Below are 11,126 nucleotides of genomic sequence, written 5' to 3' on the forward strand. Positions count from 1 at the left end.
ATACGAAGAATGAAATTGTAGAACAGAATAAACACTTCTCCCATTTCCTCTCATCACCAAGATGTTCACTAGAGAAAAGCTGGTGGCCCATGAGGACACCATTCCACTGGAAGGAGAAAATCCCACCACTCAGGTTTCAGATAGGCAGGATCAGAACTTTGTATAGTCATTGTCTAATTCTGGAAAGTGGGTAGAATCCTATGATTGCTTTTAAAAACCATATTGTAAGGAATTCTCAGTCCTTTGGCACATGTGCTGAAAGGATTTCTTGTTTCTCTCTCTGGCATTTGTTTTCAGGATATGGCAAGAGTCACTGAGAGCCCACATGACATGACATTTGTCCCTCTGGACAGCTGAGTATTTCCACAGCTAGACAATGGCATCTACTTGGAGGAGCTTCTTTAATGTGTATTTAGAGAGCAGGTGTTCAAAACACAGTTGATCCTACTAAAGAGCCATTACTAGTCCTTCCAATAGAATTCAGAATGGAATCAGATCAAGGAATGGGAGAAAATGAAAGAGTTATCACAGGTCTATAATTAAGACCGCCCATTCTGGTTTGGATTTGGGAAAGAGGTATGTATATAGAGGAAAGTATAGATTCAATTAATTCCTTGATAAGTTTTCCAACTTTAGGAATTCTTACACTTGATTTTACATATGATTGCTCTGATTCTATTATAGGAAATACATACATTTACCATCTCCCAATTATAGATTAAATTCCTGAATATCTATAAGATGGAAGATGTTGAATTTGGGAAACTTAAAAGCCTAAAGCATAAACAGGGTTGAAAAACTCAGTTTAATAATTGAACTTATGGAGATTCCTTGTAAATAAATGGATAAACAGCGCGGACAGTTGATGATCTTTTGTACAACTTCATTACCAATAATGGATCTGTACTTAATAGAATAGAAAGGAGAAAGGTGTGAGTTACTGAGTCCTACTTGTATATCTGACTGATCTCTTTCTTCTCATAGCTAGCAAAACCTTAGATTAGTCTTAATTAGGGGCTGGTGTATGTAGCTCAGTGGTAAAGTGCTTTCTTAGCATGAGTAAGGCCCAGGGTTTGATCCCCAGCACTTTCCCAAACAAAAAGGTAAATAAGAATTCTTAACTTGAATCTTTTACTCATGCTAGCTAAGAAACAAAAGAGTAGGAATAGGGATAATTATGGAAAGATTCATTTAATTTCAAACATAGTGATACTAGGTTTGCCCAAGAATTTTCAGAGAGGCAGTTAGAAATAGAGAACTAAAACCAAAGAGATTAGGGATAGCATAGACATTGAGTCATCAGAATAGGAATGATGAGTGGAATAAAGAAAAGGAAAGGAAGCAAGTAGGACTGATGCTTGGAAAACTTCAAGGCTAGTAGAGGGAGAAAGAAAAGGAACAAGACAGATAAGGAAGAAGTGATTTTTTTCCCAAGTTATCTTCAATTCTTCTGAAGGTTCACAGAAGCCAAGAGAATGGAAATTTTTCAAAATAAATGAATGCCTGTCATGGTTGAATACTGCAGAAAGGTAGAGGACAATGAGGACCAAGATCATCAAGTTGATGCCTGGGAGTTGACCACCTTTGCTTTCTGGATTCATTACTCTGCTTGCATGTTTCTAAGTCCAGATGATTTAAAGAGTGTGAAGGAAACAGAATAGGAGATTCCTCCCTTTCCTTCACTATTAAACTTATTATTCCCCATCAGCTTTTCAACATAAGACAGTAATAGATTCAAGTCAACTTCATGCAAAATAAAAAAGATTTAATTACATTGAGTTGAGCTGCTCTCCATTATGCCAAATAAATTAGCCATTACATTTCCCCCAGTCCCAGTTTATAGTGTCCATATATATTTTGAACACATATTTGATAAACTTTTTGTTAATGCCATATTGTGACCAGCTTTTCCTGTCCAGAAACTCAGATTATGTCTTCATAGGTTTTCCAACATATAGGTATACCTCAACCTCTTAAAAGAATGCAAGAAATTCTCCCAGTTGTATTTTAATTCATTGCATACTTTGGAGGTATTCTCTCTCTCTCTCTCTCTCTCTCTCTCACACACACACACACACACACACACACACACACACACAGTTGGGGATTAAACCCAGGGGTGCTCTACCACTGTGCTACATCTTAGCCCTTTTTATGTTGAGATAGGTTCTCACTAAGTTGCTCTGGCTGGCCTTGAATTTGCAATCCTTCTGCCTCAGCCTCCTGAGTGACAGGTGTGACCACTGTGCCCAGCTAAGGTATTCTTTATAAATGAATGTGAAAACCAAAGTATCTCAATGAAAATGAAAACTGAAGATTCTATAATTCTAAATGGCAGAGTTGGACAGCCAATTAGTGGTCATCAAGCCTGATCATTTACAGAAACTGTATTTTCTCCTATGGTGTATTCAGAAGTAATAGCAAGGAAATCTCCAAGTGGTTAGCTTTTAAACAGTTCTAGTAAGTTGGGAACTCTCCTGAATATTGTTTGAGATGGTAAGGGGAGGAAAGCTAAAGGCAGCTATTTTAGAAAGAGAAATTTCATTCCTCTCCCATATGACCCTTCTCAAATATTTGAAGGGCTGTTGTATTTCTAAGTTTTCTTTAATGAATCCAATTAATAAACATTTATTGAGAACATCATACAAAGATGAAAGAAAAAAATGTTCCACCCTCCAAAAATGAGGAGTTGCAAAAAGCATCATCAGGACTTTGGTATCCATTCACCCTCCTAACTCATCCTGTGCATTTCCTAATGGCTTTATGCATGCCCCCCACTTTTTTTATTATAAAAAAATGCCAGGGACTAGACTGCATCAGGAAAACAATGTTCATGTTTTGTCTTCTTCATATTGAATCTAGCATTCAACATTACATGGTTTAAAGTGGTAAGTTTGTAAAGGCAGATGTTTATGGAGATTAACCAAAGCTATTCTCCCTGGTTTCTGATGGAAGGAATTACCATGTAAGATGGAAAAACTGGTCATGTGGATAACATCCAATATGCTTTGGAAACAACTGCTCAGCCAGTTGTGTTGGGGTGAAACCCAATCTGGAGGGCTGAGAAGTAGCACATTCTTATGCTGTCAGTCCCTCCAGCAAATCTTTCTTCCTTCCACTGGGGAAAAAAGTATAGGACATTCCATGGATCATTAGATTAATGCCTGAATCTAATGTCCTGATCACAGGGTACAGAATTCACATATTCAGAACACAAATTCCTTTCTTTAAAAAAAAAAAAGTTCAAGAAAGTACCTAAACCCAAACTTTCTGAATTTATCTTTTTATAAATCATTATTTTACAAATGATTAAGGGCATAAGCAAAAAAAATGGCAAGACTATTTTTGGCTTAAAAAAGACTCTTAGAAAGAGGGTCCCTTTATCCCACACACAGAATATTTATAGATGTGAAAATGCTAAAAAATAAAGATTAAGGTTTTAACAAAGATAAACTTGAAGCAGGATTCACGGTGCTGCTTCCTCCCTGCATTTAGAACCTGATTTTCACACATTTTTTTTTTGTGTGTGTGTGTGTTCTACTAAATGTAGAGAAGTCATCTTAGCTATGTAGTTGCAAATTAGTAAGTTTATAGTAGGAGAAATGCTCACTATCCTTTGGGTTTCAGAATAAGGAAGGTATTCAGATAGAATTTCACTTAAAAACTTATGGTTATAAGTAATTTCATGCCTCTTACAAAATAATATGTATAATGATTTCTTCCATGTATAAAATATGTATATGGGTAGGCTTATCAGAAATAATACTAAGATTAGGGACTGGAGTTGTAACTCCATGGTAGAACATTTGCCTAGCATGTGTGAGATACTGGGTTAGATCCTCAGCACCACATTAAAAAAAAATTAAAGTTAAAAAATAATAATAATACTAGGATTACACAAGATCTAGCATTCATGCTGTTACTACCAACAAACATACATTTAATAAATATATGTAATATTGCAACATATTTGCAAGCTTCTCTGAAGCAAGACTGTACCACTAAAATATCTTTGGTCTGCAATCCTCAGATTTTTGTTTTTCTCAGTTGCACCTTCCTGCTACAGCTCTTGGTTACACTCAACATGAAACTCTAAGATTGTGTTGTTAGCTCTAAATGCATTCATGACCTTCTTATAGTCAAGAAATAGGACAATAAAAATGCAATGCTATCATAAGTATTTAAACTATAAACTGTGGTTTATTGAGACAGTCCAAGTCGAAAACAAGGCTTTGGCCATGTAACTGCTACATTTGACTATTATGATAGTAATTTTGATTATAAAGATAAATGATTACACAGGATGGATACTTTTGCCTGCTGTGAAGAATATACACAAAGAGAAAGATGAGGCTAACACCTTGAACTTTTAATGCCAAATCAGGCCATGTAACCACCCACATTCCATAGCTCTGCAGCCAAGTCAGACAAGGTTAACAAGCAGGCTCAAGAATTGATAAGATTGCAAAATTGCAACTTCAGTTAAGTAAATAGTCCTATTGAGTATTTTATGCTGAGGTAAGCACTCTGGTTAGAAAGGAATGTTATAAGAATTTTAATAATAACATTAGGCAGACAGGGATGGGACTCTGAACTCCCAGCTCCCCAAACCTTCCTCACTAGCAAAGGCAGCTCTCCTTTTGTCAATTAACACACCACCTACAACTATCCTTCACTTGCATAAAAGCTTTTGCATGATTTCACTTGTAGCAGTTGCCTTAGAAGTTGTTTCTATCATTGATCTCAATGTAATCCAGATGGAAAGTGTATGACCTAATCCAGTATGAGATAGCAAACACCAAAGGAGTTGTGAATTTTGTTCATTTGTATTGAAAGAAATTTTGGAAACACATTGGGAATATATTCTAAGACTATTTGGAAGAATGACATGGATTGCATCAGGTTGAATTTATGGACGTGCGTACACCTACCTGGAGTTTAATTTGTTGACTCAAACACCAGGAGTGGTATTAGTTACCTGATAAATTAGTAACATAAAGCTAGAAGGGTCTGAAGTAGAGTTGGCAGAATTTACTTGGCACACTGTGCTGTCAGAAATATAACATGAGCTACATATGTAATTTCAGACTTCCTAGTACCAACATTTTTCCTTGATAAGGTATGTGAGGGTAATTTGATACATATATATATATATATAATGTGTAATAATCAAGTCAGAGTAATAAATATTTCCATCTCTTCAAGTAGCAATCGTTTTTTGATTGGGAATTTCATATTCATCTAATCATTTTGAAATATGTCAGATTGTTTTAACCAATAGTTGCCCTACTATGCTATGGAAAAAATTATAATAACTAATTCCTTCCTCTTCTACTTTAAACTTATTGAACTATTTTTCCTTTCCATCCTGTCCTCCATCCTTCCCAGGCTCTAGTGACCACTATTCCATTTCATTCTTCTATGAGATTCACATATTAGCTTCTGGAATAAATGAGAACACATTGTATTTTTCTTCTGTGTCTGGCTTATTTCATTTAACATAATGACCTCCAGTTACAGCTATGTTGCTACAAATGACAAGATTTCATTCTTCTTTGTGGCTGAATAATATTCCATTATGTGTGTGCATCACATTTTCTTTATCCATTCATCCACTGATGACATCTAAGTTAAATACATATTTCAACTATGTGGATAATGCTGCAATAAACATGGAAATGTATCTATCTTTTGAGTATAAATAATTCATCTCCTTTGGATCTATACCCAGTAGTGGGATTTCTGGATCACATACATATATGGGAGTTCTACTTGCAGTTTTTTTAAAGAATCCTCATTCTGGTTTTCATAATGCCTGTACTAATTTATGTTTCCCATCAATAGTGTATAGGAGTTCCACACCCTCATGAGCATCTATCTTTCGCTTTTAATGAGCCCTTCTAACTAGGGTAAGACGATAGATACCTTGTAGTTTTAATATGCATTTCCCTAAAGATTACTTAGATTGTGCATTTGTTCATATATTTGGACATTTGTATGTCTTTTAAGGAGTGCCAGTTCTTTAGCCCAGTATTCATTTTTTCTTTTTTTGGCTTCTTTAGGTTCTTATATATTCTGGATTTTAATCCCTTGTTGGATATATAGTCTGCTAATATCTTCTCCCAATCTACAGGTTGTATCTTAATTCTGTTATTTCCTTAGCTGTGCAGAAACTTCTTAATTTGATATAATTCCATCATCTATTTTTACTTTTGTTGTCTTTACCTTTGGAGTCCTAACTAAAAAATCAATGCCTACACTAATGTCCTGGAACATTTCCCCTATGTTAGAAATCATGCTGAGTAGCCATTTCCCATTTAAGTTAAAATTGATAGAAGTACGAGAACAGATGCTGAGTAATCGGGTTTATTATTCAGCACTCAATATGTTCTTATGAAACACACACACACATGAACTAGAGATTGCTGTACTGAATTGCACAGCACAGGCAAAGGAGTCTAGAGAATCTTAGAAATGGGAATTTGGAATGGACTTATAACTGCTTAGCCACTCCCAGTCATACATTTCCCTCTAAGGAATGAAGAACATACGTTTCACCAAAGTTGAGTCACACACCACATAATTATGTTTCATTCAACAATAGATTATATTGCCTAATAATCTCATAGCTGTTTTAGTTTGAGTAGATTCTATGATGTTCACACAACAAATTCGCCTATTGAGACATTTCTCAGAACATATCTCCATTGTTAAGCAACACATAACTATATGAAGGAATGCCATGAGAGGAGCATATTCATATAAAGGATAGTTGCATTCTGTTACATAGCAGAATTAAATTGTGGTTGTATTGAAGTTAAAATTGATAGAAGTATGAGAATGGATGCTGAGTAATTAAAACAGTGTGTGCTAGTCATGTGCTTGCATGCTCTCACATGCATTACCCATTGTTTCTCTATTCTGAATGGATCAAGAAAGCAACATTTCCCAGGCTTCTTTATCAACCACTTATGGTTAGGTTCAGTCAATGAGAGACATAGTAGAACACTGAAGGAAGAGGAAAAGTTAAGGAGTTTCTCTTCTTATTGCTTTGGGTAATCATTCCCATCAGAGTCTGAATCTTTGTGATCCCAACACCTATGGGCAGCCCCCGCCATGGTTCTGTCTCCTGATAGGTAACTCCTGATCAGTTCCTTGGATGTGGTAACTCTATCTTCCCAACATCCATGGATTGTCTTAAAGTTGTAGTGGATTTTGGGTGTTGCTAACCTCTGGTCTGTCTTATCATTTACTGTTTGGCTTCATCATTTCCTTACTCACTTAACTGATTCCTTGTGTTGTGTTTATCTTGATTGAAATAGAGTAGCTTCTGTTTTTCCAAAGAAGCGATTAATACAATACCTTATAATAGCCACTTTTAAACCTAATACACATGGACCACAAATCCTCATAAATTGTTCTACATTTACCTTTTGAATAAGGTCAACATGTTTTTTCTATGTTTTGAACAATTTTAAGTTAAAATTGATAGAAGTACGAAAACAGATGCTGAGTAATTGGGTTTATTATTCAGCACTCAATATGTTCTTATGAAACACACACACACACACATACACACACACACACAATGTATCTTCCAAGTATTAGAGTTTTCTAAAGAGAGATTTTTCTATAACCCAGGAACACTAGTATAATTACCTGCCGTATGAAACCTGTTTCTCCTTGCCACAGGATAATGTCCCAAAAAACAGATTTTGAGATGAAGAATGGTATTTGGGAAGTTTTTATTAGAGTGCTCAAGATCAAATCGGTGAAGGAAGTCATAACCAAGACCTTGGCCATTCATATAAGGAGCTTTGGAACTAGCATTCCCTTCAGAACTTCTTACATGTTGATAAAAAGGAGTTAAGCCTTAATACCACCCACCTTCACCAGTCTTTGGCTGCAGGTCATCCCCAACCCCCACCCAAAAGAGGCCATGACCTGAGGCAAGGAAACCCTCCTTCTTCAGGAAGGGTTTTAGCAAAAATCCCTCAGCTTCCTACACTCTTCAGAGATGAGAAAACGAATGAGTTTTGAAGAAGATAATCAAGGCAGTACACCACAGGTCATCTCAGTCTATTCAGAGTCAAGTGATTTGTATGATATATTCTGGAAGTATCTCCTTCCCTCTTCCCTCCCCGTCCAAAGAACATGTACAAAGAAAAGGCCTATAGTCTCTTCTGTTGGGCCATTCTTAGGCTAAAATTGACACTCACCTTCTCTTTCCTCCAATACCCACAACTTGTTCTCTTCCTCAGCTAGGACCTCTGCTGATCTTAGTGACTGACATAGTGAGGTGACCCAGAACTTGGTTACTCTACCCTTTATGAGCCTATTATTACATTTGTCAATTTAACATCAGCACAGGGCCAGGGAATACCAAGTTGCCCCTGGACCTTCAAGTGCCAAATAACTGCGTGCATAGTATTAAAGCATTGTATAATAGCAGCTGAACCGCTTAACAACATAGGTCTGCAAGGGTTCCATTGCCCAATGGAAAGGGTCACTTGTACTATAGTCTGGACATGCTGCACAGACCTTCCTGTTTCCTGTACCAATCTGGGCCCAAGATCATACAACTTTTGAGTTATCAAACTATCTGGGCTTCAGTTATTTCTGGAAAAATATAGCATGTTTTTTACTGGTTTGTGAGGGTTAAATAAATTAAGGTATACAAGCATACATTGTTTAGTACCCAGCATGTAAAAAACTTTTTTAACAATAAATTTTTACATAAATTTACATATCTGTCATGACCAACTTGTCATGATACAAGTTTATATAAAATGCTCAGAAAAAAACAGGACTGTTATTTAGAATTTTATCTTTGGCACCAGACATGGTGGTGCACCTCCATATACCCAGTAACATGGGAAGCTGAAGCAGAAGGATCCCAACTTTGAGGCCAGCCTGGGCAACTTAATGAGACCCACAACAACTAAGTGAGACCCTGTCTCAAAATAAAATATAAAAAGGGTTGGGGATGAAGCTCAGTGGTAAAGCATCCCCTGGATCCAATACCCAGTACTAAAAAAAAAGAACTACTGAGGACTTTTTATCATTTGCTATTGTAATTAAGTAGATTTTCTTGACTTGCTGTAACAAAAATGTAAAATCCTTCACCATGCCATATTTAAAAAAAAAATAAAGCTCGATCTGAGAGGAAGTTAAAACCCAGGTAAATGAACTTTATCCAATGGGATACAGGGACCATTGGATCAATATTCTCTTCTACTCCACAGGTGGACATTCTGAGGTACATTTTACATGGTCCCTCAGAAAATTCCTGGTAGGATCAAGCCTCAGTTACCTGCAGAAGTGATTAGCTCATTAACCCACCATTGAACTGGCTTTTCATCCTTTCCTATATGATTCTTCCTAGTCCTCACCTTTTTTTTTAATTTAAAAAATATATATTTTTAGTTGTAGATGGACACAATACCTTTATTTTATTCATTCATCTTCATGTGGTGCCGAGAATCGAACCCAGTACCCTACACATGCCAGGTGAGTGTTCTACCACTGAGCCCCAAGCCCAGCCCCCACTTTGTTTCTTAAGATCACAACCCAAAATACACTATCTGCAAGGAAGATCTCAGGCTGTATTGTTTGTGGGAACTCAAGTTAACATAGTACCAGAAATGGCCCAAGAAAACAAAGGCTCAAGATGGACTTCTGGACTTGGATCACTCTCCAGTTACCCCATAACTGGATGATGACCCCTGGTATGCTTTCATTGGTGACAGATCTGAAGCAGAAGTGGAAGGGAAGCATTGGCTTATGTGTAAAGGAACAGCACTTAAACAGTATGGGAAACTTTGGAAATGAAAATAGGAGAAGCTTGACTCCCCAGATATCCTTAACCCTCAGGGTCCTCGCCCTTGCTAAAAGAAACCTCTCCTCGCCTAGATAGGAGGCAAAGTTCTCACCTGGAGCAGATGCCTCACAAAATGCTCGTCTTCCTTTAGCTTCACCCCAACCCTCTTCTATTGACTTGAGACCCACTACAGTCACATCACAGTAGCCTGAGCAAAGTTCTACAGTACCTACACCAAAAGAAAATAGTTTACTCACCCAAAGAATTCTAAGATCTGGGCCAACACTAACTAAAAACTAAAGAAACAAGTGAAAATGGATATTCAAAGTGTGGGCTAAGGGACTCAAATAAGATTGCACTGATATGGTGGCACTCTATAGAGTCAAGATATAAAGTCTTAGTAAGCAGGTGGCAGAGTACCTCTGAGCCCAATCCCCAGTACTGCAAAACAAAACATAAAACTTGGTTCCCTGGCAAGCAACCTCTAAGATGATTAGTGGGAAGGAAATGCTCAGTGAATACTCTTGGAATCAAAACCTGTGAAAGAGAAGGAAAGGAATGGAGGTTGGACTGAGAGAATTTGGGCAGGACAAGCAGTCTCAACAAAAGTAGCCTAGAAAATGTGAAAATGAGATGGCTTATCAGAGTTGCGAAGATGGGCTAAGCCTAGAACTTTCTAACCACACATGCCCAGGCATTGGACATAGGCTGCTCCAAGGAAGGGGTCATTCTGGCCTTATGATGCTATTGTACAAACACTTACAATATTGGCATAGAAAAAGCAGAATTGCTACTACCTGATGGAAGGGAGGAAGAAGCATGTCTGGAACCCAGGGGATTCACGGGGCATCTGTTGGTTCTTTCATGTTTGTGAAAGAAACCATAATCTAACAAGTAAAAAATATCTTGTGGGATGAAGGTATGGCATCCAATCTCAGGGAAGTAACAGAAAGCTATTGACAAGCTGGTACATAGCTGAGTAGATTCTGGAATGCATGATGTTAAGAGGAAGGTGACACATTAAGCACAGCCAGAGAACTAGCTGTAGCAGTGGATTACTTTGGTTCCACCACTACTAGTCTATTTTTTTGTTCAGATACAGCACATTGCAACCTAGAAGGCTGATAAAACAGGCCCAAACAGATCTCAAAGGTACAAAAGGTAGTGTATCAGACTCATGCTCTTCTACTCCCTCTCAGCTCATTCCCTGTTCTCACCATTGCCAACCAGATGTACACAGGTATAACTTACAGCACTTTGACTTAGCCACATCAAATGTTTTTCACTTTCTATACCCCCAATACTA

The sequence above is a fragment of the Ictidomys tridecemlineatus genome, chromosome 9, assembly GCF_052094955.1.
Source record: "Ictidomys tridecemlineatus isolate mIctTri1 chromosome 9, mIctTri1.hap1, whole genome shotgun sequence".
Classification (NCBI taxonomy): Eukaryota; Metazoa; Chordata; class Mammalia; order Rodentia; family Sciuridae; genus Ictidomys; species Ictidomys tridecemlineatus.